Source organism: Myotis nattereri (genome assembly GCF_964212035.1).
Source record: "Myotis nattereri genome assembly, chromosome: 8".
In the NCBI taxonomy this organism is placed as follows: domain Eukaryota; kingdom Metazoa; phylum Chordata; class Mammalia; order Chiroptera; family Vespertilionidae; genus Myotis; species Myotis nattereri.
This window is the reverse complement of record NC_138083.1, coordinates 35,320,480-35,347,538: the sequence shown is the minus strand read 5'-3', so window position 1 is coordinate 35,347,538 and position 27,059 is coordinate 35,320,480. Positions and strand designations below refer to the sequence as shown.

The 27,059-nt window shown below is 37.3% G+C and overlaps 1 protein-coding gene and 1 pseudogene across 3 annotated transcripts in view; one reads left to right on the top strand and one right to left on the bottom strand.

Annotated features, from left to right (window-relative positions):
• CBFA2T2 (CBFA2/RUNX1 partner transcriptional co-repressor 2) overlaps positions 1 to 27,059 on the bottom strand; it is a 165,484-nt gene that overhangs the window by 58,997 nt on the left and 79,428 nt on the right. The window lies entirely within an intron of this gene.
• On the top strand, positions 7,072 to 7,541 carry LOC308523612 (large ribosomal subunit protein uL23-like; annotated as a pseudogene). The gene has a single exon. The product of its transcript is annotated as a large ribosomal subunit protein uL23-like (transcript).

The window sequence follows — 27,059 nt, the reverse complement described above, 5'->3', positions numbered from 1 at the left end:
TTATACTGTGCTTTCTTCTTATTTTGTAAGCTTGATATATTTCATAAGAAAAGATCACTGGCTACAGTGGGGAAAATAGTGAGATCATAGTGCAGGCAAAGACTACTTATAAGGTTGTTATAGTGAGAAATGATTGTGACCTGAGATAGGGAGTACCAATAGGAATGGTAAAAGCGGGTTGGATTTCAGAGATATTCAGTTAGAACAGGATAGAGTTAGAAAAGGATTTGTTGACTGATTAGATGTGGATGATAATTTGGGGTAACATCTGGAATTACTGACTGAGATAGTGGCAACTAGAGAGCTATGTTGGAGGGGAGAGATGACGAGTTCCATATGTATTGAACATACTGCTTTCATGATGCCTCTGTGATAGCCAAGAGGATGTTCTAGTTGATAAATTCAGAAGTCTGGTGTTGAAAAGAAAAGTCTGGTCTAAAATTGTGAGTTATTAGTATAAAAATAAGAAAATTTTGGCTATGAGAGGTTAAAAAGATGTGTCAAAAACAAATAAAATGAATTATGCCTGATTTTTTTCCCTATTGAGTTTTACTCCATATTCAGTGTTAAGAATGGACTATTATACACTAAATATTTGTTCATACTTTAATAGTTTATTCAATTCCTCTTCTTCAAGCTATTAGTTTTTTTAAATTAGTTGTAAAGTCAGATATTTATAACATGCTTACAAGCCCCTAACTCTCATTATTTCCCACCTTCTGCAATTTGTCTATACTGTTCCACAGAAAATTTTGCTTTGCATTTCTCTGCAGATGCTTTCAGTTCCTAATTCTAGAGAGCCAGGCTCAGCTAACCATGGCCACCTTCATTCAAACCAATGCCCTTTTAGGATAATTCCACTCACAGGGAAAGCATAAGACAGGAAAGAAGGACAGATAAAGGGATATGGTAAGAAAGGTGTTATTTTCATAAACTGGAATTTTTAAAAATAGTTATTTTTATGACTTTTTTTAATTAGTTTGTTAGAGATGCCTTAAGAAAGAATCACACACTGGTTAGCTTAAATTACAGAATCTATTTTCTCAAAAATTTGGAAGGCAGAGGTGTTGACAGGACTGATTTCTTCTGTAGCCTCTCTCCTTAGCCTGTGGGTGGCTGTCTTCTCCCTGTGTCTTCATACATAATCTATGTCCAAATTTCCTCTTCTTATAAGAACATCCAGTCATATTGACCCACCCTAATGATCTCCTTTTAATTTAATTGCTGCATTGAAGACTCTATCTCCAAATTCAGTCACATTCTGAGGTTCTGGGGTATTAAGACTTCAACATATAAATTTGTAAAGAACACAATTCAGCCCAATAGTGAGGGTAGGGATGATGAAGAAAGCAGATTAAGGAGGTTGACCAGGTTTTCCTGAATTGAATTTTAGTATTCTCTCATTCATTCATTCAAAAATAGTTGAGTAATTACAAGATATCTTACTGCTGAGGATAGACAGTAAACAAAACAAAAGTAAGTAAAAGATAGAGCTCAAGGAACAATTCTGCAGTATTTAGCTTGGAAGGATGGAGTTGCCATCTACTGAGAAGGGTGAAAATATGAAAGGAAAATGGGTGGAGGGCTAATCAGAGACCAGGACTAAATTTAAAATGCCTAATAGATATTCAAATGGGGATGCTGGAATAGGCAGCTGGATATAAAAGTAGAGAGATGAGGCCTGCGGTGGGAAAGTCTGAGCTCCTGATAAAATGTTGTCAACTGATGAAAATATTGATGCTATTTAAAGCCTGAAACTGGATTATCTTAGAGGAAGTGAGTATAGAATAGAGGTTCAAGGACTGATATTCAGGTACTCCAATTTTTAGGGATCAAAGAAAGTGAGGGGAAAAAACTAAAAATAAATAGATAGATAGATAGATAGATAGATAGATAGATAGATAGAGTTTGATCCTGGCCTGTGTGGTTGAGCAGTGACCCATGGACTAGGAGGTCAATGGTTCGATTCCCAGTCAGGGAATATGCCCACGTTTCAGGCTCGATCCCCATAATGGGGAGAGCAGGAGGCAGCCTATCGATGTTGATGCATTGATGTTTCTATCACTCTCTCCCTCCTCCTTCCCCTCTCTCTAAAATAAATTTTAAAATATTTAAAAAAGAAAAGATAAATGGTCATGAAGGAGACATTAACCTTAAAAAAAAAAGATTGAAAATGAGTGGTCCTTTGCTTCTTGGTGAGCCTGGCTAGAGGTTCATCAATCTTGTTTATCCTTTCAAAGAACCAGCTCTTGGTTTCATTGATCTTCTGCAATTTTTTTTGGGTCTCTATGTCATTTATTTCTGCTCTGATCTTTATTATCTCCTTCCTTCTGCTCACTCTGGGCTTTTCTTGTTGCTCTCTTTCTAATTCTTTAAGTTGTAGAGTTAGATGATTTACTACCATTTTTTCTTGTTTTTTGAGGTAGGCCTGTGGAGCTATAAACTTCCTTCTCAGGACTGCTTTTTCATTGTGTCCCAGAGATTTTGGATTGTTGTGTTTTCATTGTCATTCATTTCCAGGATGTTTCTGATTTCTTCTTTGATCTCTTTGGTAACCCAATCATTGTTTAATAGCATGCTATTCAGCTTCCAAGTGTTTGAATTTTTTGGATTGTATTTATTGGTTTATTTCTTTTTCTTTTTTAAAAAAAATATATTTTATTGATTTTTTACAGAGAGGAAGGGAGAGAGAGAGTTAGGAATACTGATGAGAGAGAAACATCAATCAGCTGCCTCCTGCACACCTCCTACTGGGGATGTGCCTGCAACCAAGGTACATGCCCTTGACTGGAATCGAACCTGGGACTTTTCAGTCTGCAGGCCGACGCTCTATCCACTGCGCCAAACTGGTCAGGGCTATTGGTTTATTCCTAATATTATGCCATTGTGGTATAAGAAGATGCTTGATATGATTTCAATCTTCTTGAATTTGGAGAGACTTTGCCTGTGACCCAATATGTGGTCATCTTTAAAAATGTTCCATGTGCACTTGAGAAGAACGTATATTCCATGGCTTTGGGGTAAAATGTTCTGAAGATGTCAATTAAGTCCATCTGATCTAGTGAGTCATTTAGGATTGCTGTTTCTTTGCTGATTTTTTGTCTAGTGGATTTATCCAGTGATGTCAGCGGGGTATTAAAGTCCCTTACTGTGATTGTATTATTGTCGATGTCTCCCTTGGTATCTTCCAGAAGTTTTTTAAATGTATTTGGGTGCTCCTGCATTAGGTGCATATTTGTTTATCAGGGTTATATCCTATTGTTGTATCAATCCCTTTAGTATTATGAAGTGGCCTTCCTTATCACTTGTTACGGCCTTCACTTTGAGGTCTATTTTGTCAGATATAAATATTGCCACCCCAGAGGTTTTTTTTCATTTCCATTTGCCTGAAAGATATTTTTCCATCCCTTCACATTCCATCTGTGTGAGTCCCTTATTCTGAGGTGGGTCTCTTGTAGACAGCATATATATGGATCATGTTTATTTACACATTTAGCCACTCGATGTCTTTTGATTGGAACATTTAGTCAGTTTACATTTAAAGTTACTATTGATAGGTACTTGTTTGTAGCCATTTTTATTTTTTGTGCTTGTGTTCCTTCTTCCTTTTTTATTTCTTCTTTTTACACCAGTCTCTTCAGCATTTCTTACATTGCTGGCTTGGTAGTGATAAACTCCCTTAGGTTTTTTTGTCTGGGGGAGTGGGGGGGGGGCAATGGAGGAATAAGGACACATATGTAATACCTTAATCAATAAAGAAAAACATTTAAAAAATAAAATAAAAATAAAAACATCTAAAAAAAATGAGCGGTCCTATTTTAAGTCATTATGCAGTGTATCTGAAACTTACATAGAGCTGTATGTCAATTATACCAATAAAACTGGAAAGGAATGTTTAAAAAGAAAGAAAATGAGCAGCCAAGAAAATTGGGGGGGGGGGGGGGTCGCGTGGACTCAAAAGCCAAGTAGCTGGCCCTCTGGATTTCAAGATGAAATATATAAATATTCACATAGGAATACATTCTAGCTGTTTAGGTTATTATAGGGATTAGGCCTATGGTTAAGAAAATATCTTCAAAAACCAATTATTTTAAAAATTTCGCTTTGGTCAAAGTATCAGCAAACAAGAATATAATTACAAAGAAGGTTAGAACAAATATATTATTTGTAGCAAAGGATACAAAAGCATTTTAAGAGACTACACACAAATCTCACTCCAGAGTTTAATTGGGACAAAACAAGTATAATGGCTAAAGTACCTTAGGCCAAATAAAACAGTTAATAAAAAATTTTCCTTCCTCCCCCAATTTAAGACTATCTCTTTGCTGAAATAGAACATATAGAAAATATGAAAAAGCTTATATGCAGCAAAACATAAGATGGAAAGAGCAGTTTGACAAGTAGACCAAATTGTAAACCAGCTGGATATTTATGTCCTTAAAGAGTCAAAGGCAGGCTTATGTAGAATACAGAACATTGGACATGAAACTAAAATATGTGACTGAATCCTGATTGTTCTACCAACTTGTCAGCTGGGGGCTCTTCGGCAAGTCACTCCAGAGCCTTGCTTTTCTCATCTAAAACACGGAGGGGGGAGGGGAAAGATGTTGAAAGGCCAATAAAGTAACAACTAAGAAAGTACTCTGTTATACTATTAAAGTATAAGATATTAGGTAGCTATCCATCAGAAATGTATTAACAATCGGTATCCACTAATATGTTGAAAGTAACTTAAGGATCTCTTCCAATGTTAATGATTTTAATATTTAAAGATATGTTGTAATTGCCTGCCAACATCAAAACCCTGTTGATAACCTTAATGCAAGTTAAAAGCAGCAGCCACACAGCTAGCTGACTTGATAATGTAAATAGGGAAAAGTGAAATATGGATTGTTGCTTCCCAGCTCCAGCAAATGTTTATTTGGAATAATATATTATCTATTTCCAACTGCACACCATCTGTTTCAAGTCTCCACCAAGTTAATATTTCTCACATGAACAGAAATGACTTAAAGTTACATTTGATTAGCATCTTGCCTTCTTATGGAGGTTATCCCTACCCACAGTCTCAATCTATTGAATCTCAACCTCTTAACATTGTGCTGCTTTGGCCAAACATATTTAGCCAAAGTCAGATAACTCAGAGAACTGAGGCTGTCAGAGAATAAGTTAATTCTAGTCCTTCTTAGTCAAATGGATTCCTTCTTACATTTTTTTTCTGGAGACAGGGAGAAATGATAAAATTTCTCACAGCTTTCCTACGATTCAAAACTAGGTCTCTCTGGTTTCATTTACTGATGCATCTGTGCTACAATTTCTCTGGAACACAGAACCTTCAAGAATAATACTTTAGTAAATCCTGGCAGGTCAACTCTAAATATATCACAATAATATCACTCATCCATCTCTACTGTTCTACTTTAGCTCAAGTCACTGTCATCTCTCACCTGTACTACTACAGCTGCCCCCTAACTATTCTTTCTGCTTCTGCTTTTGTCCCTTCCAATCCATTCTTCATATAGCAGTCAAAAGTGCTGATTTAAAAACCTCAAAGAGATCTTTTCACAGATCTATTTAAACTTCTGGAATAACTTCCCAATGCTCTTACATAAAACAGAGACTCGTTACTTTGGCTTAAATACAAATATCAATCCAGCAGTTCTCAAAATGTGGTCTGGGAACCCTTGGGGATTCTGTAGACCCTTTGGATGGGTGTGGGTGTACCCTCACCTGGAGGGTCAAAACAATTTTCATAATAATAAGAGGTTATCTGCCTTATTTACTCTTCTTATTCTTCCATGAGTATACAGTGATTTTTTCCCCCAGTGGCTACATAATTAATAATAGTACAAAAGATGTAAGGCAGAAGTAGACATGAGAAAACAGTTATATTCTAGTAAGCCAGTCATTAGAGTATTGTGAAACAGTGCCACTCTTCTAATTAAAGTTTGCTTTGAAAATCAATTTTCATAAAAATGTTATTTACACTAACATGTAATGAGTTTATTATTTTAAAAGAATATTTAAAATTTTTAAATTTCCAATGGAAATATGGTGTGTGTGTTTCCTATAAAAAATGTTTGTAAAAAAAAAAAAAAAAGATTGCAAAGAGATCCTGAAACCAACGAGTTTGAGAACTGCTGACCTAGCCCATGCCTATCTCTAAAATCTCATACACCTGTCCTGTTCTCAGAATACACTAGTTATGCTGACATTTCTTTTTACTTCTCAAATACACCAAGAGAATTCCTACTTCAGTGCCTTCGGCCTAGAATTGGCTTTCACCAAGTTGTTACATGACTAACTCCTTATCATTCAGATGTCAGCACAAATATCATTTTCTCAGAAAGAGCTTCACTAACTAAAGTTGCTCCACTATCCCTACCAGACCATTCCATGATGTTAGTTATTTTCTTCATTGCAGTTATTACCATCACACCAATCAGGCAAGTGATTGATGCCCACCTTTGGGAAAAACAAAGGCCTTTTCTATTTTGTTACCACACCTGCATTACCTAGTGCATGCAACACCAAATCAAAAGTGGCACATCCTAAAAGCTTGGCTGAACTTGAATAATATTCTCTCTCTCACAGCTCCCCATTTTCAATAAATCAGCATAATCTTGTCACTTCTACCTCGTCATACCCATCCTCAACCCTCTCTCTACTCTTAGAGCCACTGTCTTAGATTAGCCCCTCATTTCTCTAACTGGACTCTCCCTGGGATTCAATCTATTCTGCACACTCCTTCCACGAACCCATTTCATCAAGAATCTCTAGTCTTGCCCTAACTGGTTTGGCTCAGTGGATAGAGCGTCAGCCTGCGGACTGAAAGGTCCCAGGTTCGATTCCGGTCAAGGGCATGTACCTTGGTTGCGGGCACATCCCCAGTAGGAGGTGTGCAGAAGGTAGCTGATCGATGTTTCTTTTCCATCAATGTTTCTAACTCTCTATCCCTCTCCCTTCCTCTCTGTAAAAAATCAATGAAATATATATTTTTTAAAAAAGAATCCCTATTCTCGGAGACTTGGCTTTATAAGCCCAAGGGAACGGGTCTCAGAAACCCTTTTTACGAAGATGGCGCTGAAAGCTAAGAAGGAAGCCCCTGCCCCTCCCAAAGCCGAAGTCAAAACAAAGGCTTTGAAGGCAAAGAAAGCAGTGTTGAAAGGCGTCCACAGTCACACACACAAAAAAGAGGATCCACCTTCCGCCGGTCAAAGACACTAAGGCTCCGGAGGCAGCCTAAATATCCTTGGAAGAGCACGCCCAGGAGAAACAAGCTTGACCACTACGCCATCATCAAATTCCCCCTGACTACCAAGTCAGCCATGAAGAAGATAGGAGACGATAATACACTGGTGTTCATCGTGGATGTCAAGGCCAACAAGCACTAGATCAAACAGGCTGTGAAGAAGCTCTATGACATTGATGTGGCCAAGGTCAACACCCTGATCAGGCCCGATGGTGAGAAGGAGGCATATGTTCAACTGGCTCCTGGCTATGATGCTTTGGATGTTGCCAACAAAATTGGAATAATCTAAACTGAGTCCAGCTGCCTAATTCTAAATATAAAAATTTTACACTGTAAAAAAAAGAAAAAAAGAAAAAAAAAGAATCCCTATTCTCTGTTGTTCTTCAGACTGACCTTCACAATTCTCAGTTGCTAAATACTCATGCATAGCATCCATTCTCATGAACGGTCTACATTAAGTCGTGGTCATCCTATGATCATACTGTCTCCATTTCTAGAACTCCTTTCTCTTCTCTAGATACACTTAAATCTTCCCCAACACTTTTGTTCCAATTTGTTGATTCTGTTTTCATCATCTGTCACCAAGCCTAGGACACTATAAGCAAGAATAGTGATTTGATAACAATTATTAGTTAATGAACAGGAAAAAAAGACATAAAAGGTAATTATGCTATTTAGTTCTGCTGAAGTATGATGTTAATATTAATAGCATAAGTATAGGCAAGTTATGCTTACTCAAATTCTAGGCCACAGACTGTCTCATTCACATTAAAAAATCATACAACTTTACTTGACATTAAAGAGACAAAGTATGAATAAATCAGTACCCCTTTAAAAAAATCACCCCTCAAAAATACATGTACTATTAATGCATCATCACGCATATAATGAAATCAGTATAATGTTATATCCGTGTAGCTACACAAGAATAACTTTTTTAAATTGGTGGGGAATATCACAGACTTATACAGACATCAAATCTTTTGTTCATATAACTCCCTCCTTAAGGCCTTTCCATCCCCAAAATGCTATATTTATCTAAATCTATCCTCCCCCTATACACACAGCTGTTACTCTTTCAGACTGAAAAATACTAAATCTTAAAAGGCTGTTAACTTGTGTTATCTTAATTATATTCTATTAAGTAAAAATGCTTGTCCAGTGCAAAGGCATATGTGCCCATACCATCTTTCAAGTATTAGTAAGGTAACCATCAACTTAATTTAAGGATGACTTAACTTTTTTTATAAATCACATTACAATTCTCAGTTAAGTTGGATATACAAAGATGTAATTTTTCTGCACATATTTATTCTTCAAACTTTAAAAAGAGTTTGCCAATGCTAGGGCTCCATTTGGTTCCATTTCCCTTAATATTTAAAAAACTGATTCATATGTTTCCTCAGTGTGAAGAATGGCCAGCCAGTCCATCAGTGTCTGCTTTGGGATGAATAACCAACAAAACAGAACTGCAGACTTGGGATTACCAGGGACCAAAGATCAAGCTCTCTTCAGAGATGGGAAGCCCCTGGATGAACTACCTGAATGGCTGATATCCAGCTTTTCCTAGGGAACTTTGGACGTTTGGGAGGTTTGCCTTATAACTGCAAAGATAGCACGTTCCATTGGTGGACAGCTTTGAAATGGTTCTTAGCAATGGTCACTAATTGGTAATAGATCTGTCTTCTGGGTCTTCCTTAGACAGCTTTGATGTAGAAATATGATACAGTGATAGAAAAAAACAGTCTCTGGATTCAGACAAATCAGGATTCAAATTAAGGATCTGCTACTTTTAATAGGGGGAATAGTCCTCCTCAGTCTCAGATTTCTTATTTATAATTATGCAGTCAATACTGTCCAACTGCCAGAGTTGTTGTTAACAAACAAATGAAATAAAAATAGTACAAACTAGCACAGATCCCATACCAAAGAAACAAATTTATCTTTTTTTTCTGTTTGAGGAAAATCTGAACAATGATGATCTCATACTGTTCAGGCTAAGCAATTAAAGATAGGATAGTTTGGGTTTATCCTTCCTTTTCAGAATGTAAGCTCGAAATAGAGTTCACATAACTGACTTTTTATGGGCCTAAATCTTAGGGGAATGTATGATGCATATGCAAATGAGGTGCTTTATTATAATGAATCTGGAGGAAGCAGTATCAGATAAATATCCCCACAACAGATAAAGACTAGGGAAAGTGTCTCCATAGCCTCCTTATGCTCTTTCTGCCTGGCTGGACTTCTAATGTATGACTTCCAACCCAGAAGTTCTATGTCAGATTCATTAATCTGTGCCTCTTCCACAGCCCCCAACTGTCTTCTCTGCTGTTCTTCACCATTTTTAAGTTTCAGCTCCAGTTTAAGCCATATGTTTTGCATTTACGCCCTTGAAGTTTCCATCTACCACAAACTTGCTTTTTACTTATTTTTTTAAAATTAGAAATAGGTCTTTAGTTTAATCAAGAGCTTTTTTTTTTTTTTTTTTTTTTTAGGAAGGGAAAGGGATCTATTTATAGAAATGATTTTTTTCCCCTTTCAGCTCCTTAATGTTAAACCATCCCTGCATTATGAGATCACCTTGATTGATTAGGCTGTGTTACTCTTATTTTTTTAATGTATATTTTTATTGATTTCAGAGAGGAAGAGAGAGATAGAAACATCAATGATGAGAGAGAACCATTGATCAGCTGCCTCCTGCACACTCCCCCACCAGGGACTGAGCCGGCAACCCGGGCATATGCCCTGACTGGGAATTGAACTGTGACCTCCTGGTTCATAGATCAACGCTCAACCACTGAGCCACACTGGCTGGGCTAGGCTGTATTACTCTTAAATATAGTGTCATTACAGTAAGCTAAGATAATGCAGTATAAGTCTTTCAAACAGGATAGAAGTGAAGGAACAAAGAAATATAAGCTGAATGAGAATGGTACAATTTTGGTTAAAATATATATATACTTATTTGCTTTTAGCTTTCTATTTTAATTACAGAACATATTCCAAAATGTTTATTTTCCTTTCATAAGTTCATCATTTTAATTAACACTTGAGCAAAGCTAAAATACAGACTAACAACACATATTTTAAAGTATCAACAAAAAGTAATAGTTGAGTCTATATGTCTACAATGAGTTGGAAGTTTCTATCTTTCCCTTTCAATGGAAGACCCAAAGATTTACTCTAAATTCCTGACTTCATCACTATTAAAAATTTCTAACACAATTTAAACTATGTGAATGAAACAACATTTGCAACAAGTGGTCCAGTTGTGAGCATCTGCCTCTCATTTATCTTGGGACAGAAATCATGAGTTAAGATTAATGGCTTTAAATCCCAAACAGCCCAGACATAACAAGTTAAAAATGAAATACATGTAAATGATTCAACTTTTGGTTTTGGAAACATCCAAGATGTTTTTCCATCTAAGTCCATTTAAGGGAATATAATTAAAATAATTTCAATCAACAAAGGCAAAGAGTATTACATGTTTAAGCAGTGAAGTTTAGATTTAGATTGGGACAATTCTAGGAGGTTTCTCCTGTATACTTTTTGGAAAGCTAGCAATCAAGTTTGTAGCTTCCAAATTAGGACAGTCCTGAATTTCTGTGCCCTAATATGAACTTTCTAAGAAAAAGAAAAAAAAAGTAAAAATCAAATCACACAACTTTTTTCTGACTCAGAACTGCCTTTCTATTGTTATTTCCTTATTATGAGTCCCCTTGGCCCTTCATGCTCTTACCACTAAGTACTTTTGATTATTTAGAAATTATTGACCATGGAAAATCTTAAGATTTTCTCTATTTTAAACTCATATTATAGAATACAAATGGCTTCCATGAATTCAGTCTGTGCTTAAAACCTTCAGAGAGAAAAGAAGAAAAAAAAAATACAGAAAGATAGGAAGGATGAGCAGGTTTCACTGTTTTGGGTAAAGAATCGATATCAATAGGAACCTCAGTTTACTCATCTCTAAAATAAAGGATAACAATGATAATAATTCACCACAATGCTGATATAATTACATGAGCATATACAAGTGGTCCTTTTACACAGTGTAAAGTATCATACCCATTAATTAGCTACCTTTTTAGGGTAATGGGACAAAGGTACAAATAGAGACTGGTATGCAAAGAAGGATAAAAGAATTAAACATATTTCTTTTTAAAAAATATTTTTATTGACTTCAGAGAGGAAGGGAGAAGGAGAGAAAGATAGAAACATCAATGACAGAGATTCACTGATCGGCTGCCTCCTGCATGCCCCCCATTGGGGATTGAGCCTACAACCTGGGCATGTGCCCTTGACAGGAATCGAACCTGGGACCCTTCAGTCTGCAGGCCAATGCTCTATCCACTGAGCAAAACCAGAGAGGGCTAAATTTATATTTCAATAGTCAACCATAAAGAGTAATCATTCTTTTCTAACTTTCAATTTACCATGGCCAACATTTTAATTTCTCCACATTTCCTCACTTAGCCAGTCCTCCATCACTCACCAAAGCATAACAAAATGAGATAGTGAATTTTGAAAGAAAATAATGATGTATTTCCAGTCCAAACTGTAAGGTTTTGTAGATTATCTATATGCTTGTTACTGCCCATTTGTTACAGTATGCCATTACTAATGCACTGAGAAGAAAGGTACAGAAATAAATGTATTTTGAAGTACCAACATTCAATTAGTGGGTTAAAACATAAATTTTCTGCCAGAAAAACATTTCTACCATTTCACTATGCAACCTCACTCCTGGGAATTTGTCCTTAAGAAAATAACTCCAGGGAAAAAGCAATTTATACAACAGAGGAATGGTTAATTAAATGGTGGACCTGAATGTCAATGTGAACTGTGAAGACATTAAAAATTATAATTATGAAAATCAGTCAACACTTGGGGAAATGCATACAGTACAAAACTAGTGGTGGGGGGAGCCTCCTAATGCAGTTACGATTACAATTATTCATTAAAAATTGATACATATGTTCACAGTAAGGAACGTGAAAATGAATTGAGGACATGCTGGGCATAACAGGTAAATACCAATTTCCTTGAATTATTCTGAAGCATTGCTTATAAAATATTTTCATTTGCTCTCTCACTAAATATTTTTTTGCTGCACAAGAATTATAAGACACACACTGGGCTGCCAAGCATTCCTAACACGTTAAGTCTTTCTTCACACACAAATAGTATGATCTAGCTACAATGACCTCATTTTTGAAACCAACATTTTGACAAGCTGTTAAGATCAGGGAACAATGGGGCAGGTTATTTGAAATAGAAAGCATGACAGAAAAACCAAGATCTGAAAGTCAAAAGTCCTAGGCCCCAGTCCTTCTCTACCTGCACAGCATAGATGGGTAAAAACATGTTCTTCATTTAGACCAACTGCCCTAGGTTACAATCCCAATAACTTGGTTGTATGACCAAAGGCATGTCAGATAAACTATCAAAACCTTATTATGAGTTTAAAGAATATCATTTTTTTATATATAAACAGTAAATGCTTAAACGAATAAGCACACCTAAAACACTGGTTCACTATAAAATAGGCAATTAAGCCGCCCTCCCTCCCTCTCACCTATTTTGTTAACAGGAAACAAAGTTAATAACCCTGTTCTAAACTGAACCAGCCAGGCCTGTGTGGTTCAGTGGTTGAGCGTTGACCTATGAACCAGCAGGTCACAGTTCAATTCCTGGTCAAGGCATATCTGGGCTTCTGCTTGATCCCCAATGGGGGGTGTGCAGCAAGCAGCCAATCAATGATTCTCTCATCACTGATGTTTTTATCTCTTCCTCTCTGAAATCAATTCCAACCCTCAAGAGTTCATGGTGTCGCTGGGTGATAAAGAGTTTAAGGAGGGGACCTCAAGTAAATTGGGAGTGAAACACAAAGAAAAGGAAGATTTCACTGAATCTTATAAAGCCAATCAAAATCTTTTTTTTTTTTTATCATCTAAGATGCTGTGTTGTTTCATGGCTGCCGTTGAGAATCAGCTAACGAAGACTCCTGTCCATCAAAGGAAGAGTATATCCACATGCACTAATGCTTCTGCAACCAATCTAGAATGTCTAAATACAGATTCCAAGTTACAAGTGTCTACTCTAGAGACTACACTCAGCCAACCTTCCTAACGTACATCTGAGTTCACTGGCCTGCAAATTTTTTTAAGTCTGTTTTTATTGATTTTTAGATAGAGAGGAAGGGAGAGGAAGAGAGAGACAGAAACATCGATGACAGAGAAACATCGATTGTCTGCCTCCTGCACGCCCCCTACTGGGGATCAAGCCTGCAACCCGGGCATGGGCCTGGACCAGGAATTGAACCGGTGAGCTCTTGGTGCATGGAACGATGCTCAATCCAGTGAGCAACACTGGCCAGGCTGGCTTGCAAATTTTAAGGCTAACTTTTCATTCTGTTTTTGAGAACAAGGAACAGATGGCCTACACGGCATAAACTCTCCCAAGAACTAATTTTTACCAATTACATGTGGTTAAAACCAAGATTTATACCTACAGATTAGTGAACAACAGAAACCCTCATAATGACTTGACAATTATTCAGTGTGACAGCTGTTTGTACCACTACCAAATGTGAGTTTTAAAACATAAGCTAACACCTCTGGTTCCTCTGGATTAAAATAAAACAAAGAACCTGAGTTACAATATTGATCACAGATATAAAACAAGAATCAACCAATGAGTGCATAAATAAGTGAAACAAGAAATCAATGTTTCCCTCTCTAAAAAAAGTTTAAGTCAACTCTTAGGTATTTCTTAGTGGATTATACAGAAATTATCATGTTTTCCTAGTATTAAGACTATTAGGTTAAAAAATATTCAGAATGTGAAATTAGGACTAGAACTTCAACTTTAACTTAAATCCAAATAAAAACAAGGCAATTGTTGGCTTTGCTTCTAGTGGGGGATAACCCAAAACATTTTTCTATTTTAAAGTAATTTGTTCCATACCTTTTTTTTTGGTCCCATGACCTTACATGTATATATATCCCAAGAGAGAAATTATATTGCAGTAATATTACTCTGCAACTTTTCATAAAAACAACATAAAGTGTATATCCCCAATTCTGCAAAAGTTTTAGAAATTCAACAATATCTCTGCATTAAAAAACAAAAAGACAAGAGGGATAGACATTAAAATGTTATATATGATAATAAGATATAGAATAGTCAAAACAATGTCAAAAGAACAAGGTTAGAAGACAAAATTCTCAATGGCAAGTAATTTTTAGTAAAAATGCCAAATCAGATCAACTGGGGAAAAAACTGTCTTAACAAATATTGCTGGAACTGAATATTCAAGTGAAAATAATTAATACTACGTCAATCCTTCTACAAAAACTAATTCAAGATGGATGGTACACTAACACTTAGAAACAGTAAGTTTCTGTAAAAAGAACAGGAGAAAAATCTTCATGACCTCATGTCAAACAAAATTTTTAGACAGGTTACCCCTCCCCCACCAAAAAAACCCATAAATTTTTTAAAATTGATAAATTAGACTTTATGAAAATTAAGGTTTTCTGCACATCAAAAGACAATATTAAGAAAATGGGCAGATGGGCCATAGTTAAGAAAAATTATTCACAGCTCATAAATCTAACAAAGGACTCATATCTAAACTGTAAATAGAACTCTGACAAATCAACAATAAAAACACAAATAACCTAATTTTTGAAAATGAGATTTGAAGAGAGATTGTTGAGATGAAACAGATTAATGTAAAAAATAAAATAAAAAAGACTGAGTAAATGTTAAGGAGGATATGGAACATATCTCAAACTTTGCTGGTAAATATAAAATGATACAACCACTTTGGACTGTTGGAGAACTGTTTAGCACTTAAATATATATTTACCCAATGACTGAATAATCCCAGCTCAAGAGAAATTAAAACACATATTCACAACAACTACAGGAATGTTTATAGCAGCCTTATTCATAATAGCTAAAAACTGGAAACAACCCAAATGCCCATCTACAGGTGATAAACTAAGTTACATTCATACAGTGCAATACTACAATGTTAAAAAGGAATAATTCACACAATTACATGTATGAAACTTAAAACCACAAAAGGCAGACATTAAAGAATACACACTATATGATACCATCTACATGAAATAGAAATACAGGGGGTGAAATGAGATATTGGTTACAGGAGGGTATGTAGGAATTTTCTGGTAAACTTAAGTATTCTAAATTCTGTTTAAGACTTGGGTTACGCCCTAGCCGGCTTGGCTCAGTGGATAGAGCATCAGCCTGCGAACTGAAGGGTCCCAGGTTCGATTCCGGCCAAGGGCACATGTCTGGGTTGCGGGCTCAATCTCCAGTGGGGTGCGTGCAGGAGGCAGCTGATCAATGATTCTCTCTCATCATTAATGTTTCTATCTCTCTCTCCTTTTCCCTTCCTCTCTGAAACCAATAAAGAAATTAAAAAAAAAAAAAAGACAGGTTACACGAAGTAGACAACTATGAAAATGCATTGGATTACACAAAATATCTGCAGTTTACATTAATTATATACATATATATATTTTTTAAAGCAGTACAAAAGGCTTCTACCACTTATTCCATGCCTTTCTCTAAAGGCAGTTTCTGTGGTTAATGTTATGATAATTTCATCACTATCAAAAAATTTTAATGCAATTTAAACTTCTGTACAATCGCTGTGAAATTAAAGTCTCTATAACAGCTATGTATAGCCAGTTTATGCCATTCTTCAAATTTCTGGCAGTATTTTATCCTGAAGGATGAGCTTGATAATCAGACTAGCACTCCTGCATCCTGAGTGACCAGCATTCACATCTAATCAATAACAGATGTGGGAATGGTGCCAGAGTGGGCCTTAAGCCAAAGTAACAATTTTGCTCCTATTCAAAAACAAATATCCTTCTTAAGCTCCAAGTCATCCAAACAGAGAAAATGACATCTGGAAATTCACTACAATGCCATGTGTTTGGCCCCTTTGGATGATATCTGTAGGCACTGCAAGGAGAGGGTTGCTGTGCCAGCCTCGTGGGTCTCTGCAGAGTACAGCAACTCTAACAACCTTGCAGTATGAAGAAAGTGCTAAAAGCTTGAAGGAAAATATAGTAGCAAATGGGTGCAAGCAGAATTCATTTAATAACATTCATTTATGGTTATTTTACAAATAAATAGGAATTGTTTATCTCATTTCCATATTCAACTTTGGCCCCAATTACCTTTTTTATAGCCTTGACTTCTCAACTCTTTACCAGATCTATTTTTTAAAGATTAATACTCCCAAGAAAACTTATGCTCAATATAAACAAATTCAATCATATAAAGTCCCTTAGAAAACATTACAAAATTTTGGTGATGTGGACAATTTTTGAAATAGGTGTACAAATGCCAAAGCAGTCAGCTGTAAAGGGGAAATGTGGGGTTGGAATGGGAAGTCATTTACTTTTGATCTTTTATTGTTTCTGCAAATGTTTGCATTATTCTATTAACTTACGGTGTTTTGATGTTATTTGTATTATGCAGCCATTTATTCTAATGACGACTAAAAAGTGACCAGTTGCTAACAAAGGAAAACTGATTTAAAAGCCTTTATTCAGATGCCCATGAGCACTATATACCTTTCTAAGTCCATGCTGATAGTGAAGCAAGCAGGTTTCCAACTTACCCAAGATCTGAGTTGTGCAAGACTTTCTTGTTGGGAAAGATAAATTAAGAAGCAACTATAATGATGGCTACCATTACTCTCCATTTCCATTTGTTCATTTGTAAATGATAACATTTATTTATTACAGTATGTGCAAAAAATGTGGCTAAGCACTCTTATACCAAGACAATGATGTGAGACAATACCACTTTACTTAATCAGAAACTAAGGCTGTTAAATTATGCCCAAGATCATATAGCTTAAATTAAGTGAGAACTCTGCTGGACTCCAGTGCCCATAAGTATAGCAAAAGGAATCTAAATTGAAAGATGCTGAGTGAATTATTATAGGACTTGATGAGGTTTGTTTGTACAGTGTGACTAAGAATTTAATAAAAGGTATGAACATTGGTCATAGTGCAAAGATACTTCATCTTCTTCTAGAGTTCATGTCTTTCTTCACAAATATATAAATGTAACAAGTCTATAGCTGAACGGGACTCTATGGAAGTTAGAAGACTGACAAGTAGAAGCTCTTATGTAGGAACCCACTTATGTCAACAAGACAAGAGAGTCTTCTGACAAAGCACGCCCATTCTGTCAAATGAATGGTCTTGAGGAGTAAGAAAAAAAATCAGCTATGGTTTGAAAATGTTGGCTCCATATCAAAATCATCCTTTTCTTCCCAGTATAGCACACCAAACTTAGTAATCCAAAAAGTTCTTTTCTTCACTAATTCCAAAAATCCAGGTACCTTTAGAAAAAAAAGAAGGAAAAATTCTATGTATAGATACAAATATAAAGGGTCAATAGCTGTCATGGCTCAGTGAAAAAACTATTTTAATAACAACACCCTAAAACATAACCAGGTATTCTACTGTGTTTTCCAAGAACAGCTAAAGAATAGAGGCAGATCAAAACCAGCTAGAAAATAAAATCTCTTTGGCAAACATTTCAGTGACGCAATTAGCACCTACTCAATTCATCTGTTAAGATAGCACAGTCTTATTTCGGCATTAAACTAAAATCGGTATAGGGAAAATGGAATAAACATGGAAATAAAAGAATTGGGGAAAGTACCAAGTATGGGATCTCCACCCAATACATAATATAATCCTAGAGATGAAGTACATTATACGTTTGGAATGGTTTATCTTGCATTCTTCCTCCAAGCCCTGGGATTCTTCACCAGTGTGGACAGAAATATGAATATGCTGCAGCAAACGGCTACAACTGCAGCTTGCAGATGTTGGGCTGCTAGCTCTGTGATCAGCAATCATGCTGTTTGCCTTGCTGGCTCCCTCCTGGTCACTGCCTCATCAGTCAGCACTATAGCAGTGACCCAGTGATTTTCAACGAGTGTGCTGCAAGAATTTTTAAAACGTGCAATGCCTGACTATTTAGTAAGGGACAGTGCCCTCTTTTCCCTTAGATCAGCAGTTCTCAACCTGTGGGTCGTGACCCCTTTGGGGGTCGAATGACCCTTTCACAGGGGTCGCCTAAGACCATTGGAAAACACATATATAATTACATATTGTTTTTGTGATTAATCACTATGCTTTAATTATGTTCAATTTGTAACAATGAAATTGGGGGTCACCACAACATGAGGAACTGTATTAAAGGGTCTCGGCATTAGGAAGGTTGAGAACCATTGCCTTAGATGGTCAAATAAAAAAACGACAACAGCCAATGCAACAACAGCTGTCAGGTGTGAATGAATCAAAACTATACCTTTTTTTTTTTTTTTTGTCAGATTAGCAAAAAAAAAAAAAAATCTTTGGGTGTGCTGCAGAATTTTAGTAATTAGTTTATGCGTGCTATGAGATAAAAATGGTTGAGAATTGCTGCTGTAACCAGAGGACTGAGAGGTTCTTTCTGTTGGACAGCACCCTTTGTAACCAAGCAGAGAAGAAAGACCTTATCTGGGAACTGATGATCGTCATCATAGAAATTTCTCTTTAAGATGCTCTATTCTTGCCTTTTAATGAACAACCCTGAGGGTGGAAGGGGGATGCTGATATAATGATGATGTCTCTGTTTTCTCCATAAAAATAGAAACAACCACCTGGTTTTCATTTCCTATCCTTGGGGGGCTGTTATGAAGATAAAAAGCTTTGAAAATTAAAAGCACAGTACAAATATAAGACTATATTATAGTGGGGACTGAATCCAAACAATTATAAATGGAAGATAGATGGGCACTTTGGCAGGGCAAATAACCATGTCTGCCATCACAGCAAACTTCTAAGTTCCAATATCTACTTATATTTTTCGAGGAGATCTCTGATAGAAATTAAAGAGGCCTAAAGTACATAAAACAGGTTATGCCCTCTCCCCAAACTGCCCTGCCTTCCCTATCTTAGGTACTTAGGAAACTCCTACTTTAAGGTCCAATTCAAACCTCACTTCTTCATTAGCCTTCCCAGGCACTCAACTGCCCCTTGAAAGAATTAACAACCTCCCCCCATATCTGCACTCACAGCCCCTTATAAACATCTGTACAATGTCATTTATCATACTGTATCACCTATAATTTGTTTCTGTGCCTATCTTTCCATTAGCCCATGTGAGTTTCCTGAGCTCTCTATTTAACCATAGCAACTACCTAGTATATCTGATACATCGTATAAACCAGTGGTCGGCAAACTGCGGGCCCTTGAGTGTGGCTCTTCCACAAAATACCATGTGCGGGCGCGCACATACAGTGCGACTGAAACTTCGTGGCCACACTCAAGGGGCCAAAGAGCTGCATGTGGCTCGCAAGCCGCAGTTTGCCGACCACTACTATAGACTATAACTCTTTCCTAATTTGAGTTAACTAACTAAATTGCAATACAGAAAGGTTTTTATACCTGTTCAATTAAGGCAGAACTTCCCAAGCTGTGTGCAAAGGAACAAATGAGAGATGTGAATGATTATCAGAGTATACTGAGACACTGATTTCCTCAGTCTGGGATGGCCAATCAGAAATTATCAATTTCTCCTTGTGCTATGATGTGAAAAGGTTGAAGAGCACTATATAAATCAGTAGTGAAGATTTAATTTTAAAAATATTAAAATAGAAAAATAGGATTAAACACTATATTAATGGTGACATCAATTGAGGCATCAAGAAAAATATGACGACTAAAATAAGTGTTTCACATACTGTTCACTACAAAATAAGTGTTTCAGAATACTGGTATCAGGTAAAGCATCATATCCTAAAAGAGAAAAATAACAGCCACTTCCCATAGCTCCCAGTCTGTGTAAACACCATATGGTCTGCTAATTTAATAAAAAAGAACCCCAGAATTTACTTTTTCATTCTGCAGATAGAAATGAAAATAAAGTTGCTAGAAATATTTTAGAAATTGTTTTGCCAAATGTCTAATGAAACACATATAGTACCCAAGTTTATTCACTCTTTTTAAACCTCCCTTTGAATGCACAAACACCCATTTATAGGCTACACTGAAAACATTAACTGATCAGCTCAGTCTTTTCATTTTCATTTTAAAATCAATCATTACTTTGTATCACTTCCCTCCACCCACCACCACCCCAAGTTCAAGTCCTCTGGCCCTCTCTATTCCACCTACAACGGACAAAAGTCAGACCTTCATCTCTTGCCTTGACTACAGTAATCATTTCAAAATGGTCTCTCTGACTCTGAGACTGCCTCCTTGAAATTCACCAAAATGCCAAGTCACATTTCCCTGTTTTTTTTTTTTTTAAAAAAGAGCATAAAACAAACTGTGAGACTCTTAAGCCTTGTTTTCTACTGAAAAAAAGTCTAAGCTCCTGAACATAGCATAGAATACACTATATAATCTAGACATTTCACTAGCTATCCAGTCTCATTATCCTCCACTTTAACCACATACTTTACTGCAGGGGTGGGGAACATCTGGCTCGCAGGCCAGATAAGGCCTGAGAAATCATTTTCTGGCCCTACCTGCCAAGGCATTAGGGGTGAGTTAATTAAATGTTTGACCAAATATAGCAGGCTAATTTTTTTAATCCTCACCCGGGATATTTTTCCATTGATTTTTAGAGAGTGGAAGAGAGAGGGAAAGACAGAGAGAAATATTGTTGTGAGAGAAACACATTGATTGGTTGCCTCCTGTACCTGCCCTGACCAGGGCTCAGGGCAGGGAGGAACTTGCAACCAAGACATGTGCCCTTGATTGGAATCAAACCTGGGACCCTTCTGTCCGCAAGCCGAAGTTCTATACACTGAGCCAAACCGGATACGGCTAGCAGGCTAATTTTTAAGTTGATAATTTTGTATGGCTTGAGAATGATGCTATAAATATCCAAATGGCCTTTGGCAGAAAAAACGTTCCCCACCCCTGCTTTACTGAAACTCTTCTCTCCATCTCCTCCAGACTAACTTTTTTTTTTAATATATTTTATTGATTTTTTACAGAGAGGAAAGGAGAGAGAGAGTTAGAAACATCGATGAGAGAGAAACATCGACCAGCTGCCTCCTGCACACTCCCCACTGGGGATGTGCCCGCAACCCAGGTACATGCCCTTGACCGGAATCGAACCTGGGACCTTTCAGTCCGCAGGCCGACGCTCTATCCACTGAGCCAAACCGGTTTTGGCCAGACTAACTTTTATTCAAACATGAAGAACTGACCTGGGTATCATCTCCTCACAGAACATCTTTCTTGATTCACTATGCTGGGATAGAAGACTCCTAGGTATGCATTCTCAAACCAGATGAGAACAAGGTAAAACTCCAGGGTTTTTCCTTTTGGTTTTGTCTGAAAGGTTAGTATAGGGCTGTGTGGCAACAGCTTTATTCCACTTAGGATCCTTCTCCAAATTCTTTCAGTCCTGACCCTCTGCTGTTTTTTAAGAGTTGTTTTTAAAATGTCTTTTATTGTATGCCACCTCAAAACCTGTTTGGATATAGATGAATGTTAAAGTAGGAAGACCTTGCAAACTGCTTTTAGAGCAGTATGTTGTTGTTTTAATATATTTTTATTGATTTCAGAGAGAGGAAGTGAGAGGGACAGAGAGAGAGAAATATAAATGAGAGAGAATCATGATCGGCTGCCTCCTGCACATTCCCTAATGAGGCTCGAGCCCACAACCCCGGCATGTGCCCTGACCGGAACTGAACTGTGATCTTATGGTTCATGGGTCAACACTCAACCACTGAGCCACAATGGCTGGGCTAGAGGAGTGTGTTTTTGTTATTAATCCCCTACAATATATGAATGTTTCACATGCACCTTTCCAGGCCTCACAAACACCTATTACTCAAAATTCTTTAGCCTTTCATTTTAGTGATTTCCTGTCTCTTCTCAAAAAAATGAATCAAGACTGTGCCCCACAAGGAACTTTCATCCTCGATCTTCATCATAATGTATGCTCAGAAAGTGAGAGACACATCTCTGGCTGGTTTTGCTCAGCAGTTAGAGTGTCAACCATGGACCGAAGGGTTGCAGAGTTCAGTTCTCAGTTGGGGCATGTACCTGGGTTGCAGGTTCGATTCCTGGCCCTAGTGGGGGCAGTTCAGGAGGCAACCAATCATTATGTCTCTCTCACATGGATGTTTCTAACTCTCTCCCCATCCCTTCCAGCCTCTCTAAAAATCAATGGGAAAAATATCCCCAGGTGAGGTTTAACCAAAAAAAAGTGAGAGGCAGAATGTGCCACAAGAAGTGCTAAAACATTTTATATCCATCATCTCAAAATCATCATCCTTCCACCCTCCTTAATTACCCTATTATTTTATATACCTTCCTAAGCTGGACAAGAATCTTCTTAGAACTTTTCCTTTTCTCCTTAGCACTTCTCATGTTTGCAACATATTATAAAATATTTTAAATATATATAAAACATAATTTAGACTACATATATATTACTTATTAATCATCTTTACTATCTGTCTCTCAGAGAAGAACTAAATCTCCATGAAGTTAGAGTCTTTGCTTTATTCACTGATATAACGTCACAGTGCCTGGCACACAGTGGGGACTTAACATATTTAATTGAATGGATGAATAACAATGAGGGCAGATGTGAACAATTATTTGAAAGAGGTCTTCTCCCTTTTTCAACATGCAATCTATCAACAAGTTCAGAAAACTCAACCTACCTCCAAAACATACCGAATCATCTCCTATCTTCCACTGCCATAAACCTACTCCAAATTCATTTTTTATTTCTGTTCTTGCTGCTTTCAGCTATGCCCCCATACAATTTTTTCTCTATACCACAAGAAGAGTGATCTTTATAAAATATGAATCAGATCACATTACTACCCACTAATAACCTTCAATTACCCATCACTCTTATAATAAAATCCCAATTCCTCACATTGGCTTACAAAGCTCTACAGAAGCTATCCCTCTTCCTCTCTATCTTCTTTTTTCTACTACCGTATAACTACAGTGTCCGTTTTTATATTCATTGAACACATCAAGTTCATTCCCACCATACAACCTTTGCACTGCTTTTCTCTGTCTATAATATTCTTCCATTTGATAACTCTCAGACAACAGCTATGTTTACTGTTTCTGACAGACTAAATCGATCACTCGCTATCATACCCTCTCCTTCTCTTTTTGTTTTTTGTGCTGTATTTCTTTTACCCCAAGTTAAAAACTTTTTTTTTTTTAAATCTCAAAGGATGCCTGGCTGGTGTGGCTCAGTTGGTTGAGTGTCATCCCTTCACTAATTAACTGACCTATTTCTTTTATCATTCTATCATCTATCTATCATCTATCTATCTATCTATCTATCTATCTATCTATCTATCATCTATCTATCCATCTATCCATCCATCCATCCACCCTACCTACCTACCTACCTACCTACCTACCTACCTACCTACCTACCTACTTTTTTGCCTAGACTCCTTGAAAGTAAACTAAAGACATCATTCTCCCTTTGCCCATAAATATTTTAGTGTGTAATTGCTAAAAGATAGGATATTCACTTATATAAGCACAGTACAAATACCGAAATAACTAACATTATCATATCACTAATCTACAAATCTTATTCTAAAATTTATATGGGAAAGGAAAACTCCTCTCCTAGGAGACCTCCTCAGCCATGAAAACAAACTATTGATACATGCAACAACATGGATGAATTTCAAATATATTATGCTAAGTGAAAAAAACCAGATACAGAAGTCTACATACCACAGAATTCAATTTATATTTTTAAATATACTTTACATTATAGTTGACATACAATACTGTATTAGTTTCAGATGTACAACATAGTGATTAGACAATTTATACTTGAAGTGACATTCTGGAAAAGGCAAACTATAGGAACAGAGAACAGAGAAGTATTTGCCAGGGTCTGGGATGAGAGAGCATGGGGGTTGACTATGAAGGGGCATAAGGAAATGACAGAAATGTTCTATACCTTGACTGGTGATGGCTACATGATTGTACCATTTGTCAGAATTCATAAAATTGTACAACTATAAATTTTACTGTATATAAATTATACCTCAATCTAATTTTTAAAAAGTGATTAAGGATATTTTTTAAAATAATGAGAATAGGACCCAGGTTTTCTTAAAGCATATTTGTAAAGGAATTAAGTAAAAATTTCTAGAAATAAAATACTCAATGAACATTTTGAAGAGCATATCAGACAGTTTAAAAATGAAGATTAAAAGATAGAGCTGAGTAAATCACCTAGAATGCAATACAAAGACATAAGGTAAAAAATACAAAAGAAAAGTGCCTGCCCGGTGTGGCTCAGTGGTTGAATGTTGACCTATGAACCAGGAGGTCATGGTTCGATTCTCAGTCAGGGCACATGCCCAGGTTTCGGGCTTGATTCCCAGTGTGGGGCATGCAGGAGGCAGCCGATCAATGATTTTCTCTATCAATGATGTTTCTCTCTCTCTCCCCCTCTCCCTTCCTCTCTGAAATCAATTAAAAAAATACACACATACACACACACACACACACACACACACACACGGAAGAACCATCAAAATAAGGTAAATATAATATCCAGACAAAAAGAAATATAGAAAACACTTTTCAATTTCCATGGGAAGAGGAAAGAAAGAAAGGAAAGGAAAAATTAACCTAAAAATGATTCTAGTAAGTCCAAATATAGAAATAACCACTGAATATAGACCAAAGTTACCAAGTAAAACAATATTTTTAAATTGAATTCAATGAAAATTCAAGTATTTGCTATTCTTTTTTTTTTAAAGAGATCATTTCTCTCTCTCTTTTTTTAATCCTTACCAGAGGATATGTTTTTTTTGATATTTTATTTATTTATTTATTGGTTAATCCTCACCTGAGGATATTTTCCCATTGATTAGAGAGAGTGGAAGGGAGGGGGAGAGACAGAGAGAAATATTAATGTGAACCATTGAGCCTGTAACCGAGGTACGTGCCCTTCGACTGGAATTGAATCCGGGACCCTTCAGTCCACAGGCCAACACTCTATCCACTGAGCCAAACCAACTAGGGCTGTTTTTTTTATTTTTAGAAAGAAAAAGAGAAACATGGATGTGAGAGAAAAACATTGACCGGTTGACTCCCAGGCCCCAACTGTGGATCGAACCCGCAACCTAGGTATATGCCCTGACTGGCAATCGAATCTACAACCTTTTGGTGCACAGGATGATGCTCCAACCAACAGAGCCACCTGGCCAAGGCAGTATTTGCTATTCTAAATTTGGTAGTCATCAGCATATACATGTGGTTAAAGCCACAAGAAGATGAGATTGCAGAATGCAGTTAAAAGGTATTTAAGCAGTCATCTCTTAAAGAACAGAAAAAGTAGAGTATGGAATATCCCCTAATATCTATCTCACACACTATTTTCACATGTCTAGCACAGGGTATATATTGATTTGTCCAGAATGTCAAGAAAATGAAGTGGCACATTAAAAAGAAACCAAGAAAGTTGAAGGACCTTCAAATATATGTAGTATAGTATTTGAAATTGACCAAAAACACAAAATTCCCAAGACAAATTGAGTGATTCTCCTGCCCCGCCCCCCCCACCCCCCCACCCCCCCCACTTTTAAAAGATCAGGTGTTAGAGATGGTTCCCTTGGCTGGAAACACAAGGAAACACTTTAATTTTATTCACTCTCCAAAATAAAGATGGAAAATAACATTTCTGGATCAATTTCATCAAGCCTGCCATCCTCCTCCTACTTTAGACATTAAAGAGCAGGGCTCGGGGGAGAAACTAAGATGGCAGCATAGATAAACACCGGGAAATTGCTGCCTCCCACAACAACTTCAAAATAACAACATAAAGACAATACGGACATCATCCAGAACTACAGGAAAGCTGGCTGAGTGGAAATTCTACAACTAGAAGGAAAGAAAAGCACACTGAGAGCCAGAGGAGCTGCGGAAGTAAAGTGCAGAGGTACGGAGGCTCGCGGCGCAGAAAGGGGCAGGCACCTGAGGACGCGGCTGTCTTTTTGAATCGGGAGGGAGTCACAAGCTCCCGACTGCTCTGAACTCCGGTTCCGGGAAGTCTCTGGGGACTCAGGACTCATACGGGGAGAAACTGGACTGTCTGGCAGCGGGCAGAACTCGGAACTTGAGGTCCGCTTTCCCTCAGAGGTGCTTGCAGCAATTACCAGGACACTGAGACACGCGGCCCCTTAGGGCAGGGCTGAGAATCCGCCATAGCTGCTTGCTCCGCCCTTTGATTCCCTGAGACCCCTCCCCACCCAGGCTGCGGCAGAGGCTTTTGCATATGAATGCCCCGGCCCTTTGCAACCTGAAAATTACCTAACTGCAGCTGGGCCAGACAGACCCAGAACTTCCAAGAGAAGGCCCAAGGCCCCACAGCAGCTGGCATTGCTTCACAGCTGGGCCTCATCAGGGTACCTCCAAACTCCAAAAAAGGAAGGGGAATCTGCAGTTCTCTTCGTAGCTCCTGCTGTGTAACCTCAGGCAGAGGCTAAATTAGCACCTCCTTAGATCCAAGAGCCAGTGTACCCAGTGGTCAGAGGGGGACCATCCAATTACAACTCCTCAGATCCATAAGGGACACACTCAGGGTGCAGACTCAGTGAGCACCAAATCCGCACTGAAGCAAGTCTTGCCCCAGAAGGGTGTCTTCAGCACAGAAGTTCTCCCACTGCAGACACAGCTGATTCTCACAGCCAATTGGCCTGGAGGTCAATTCCTCCCAG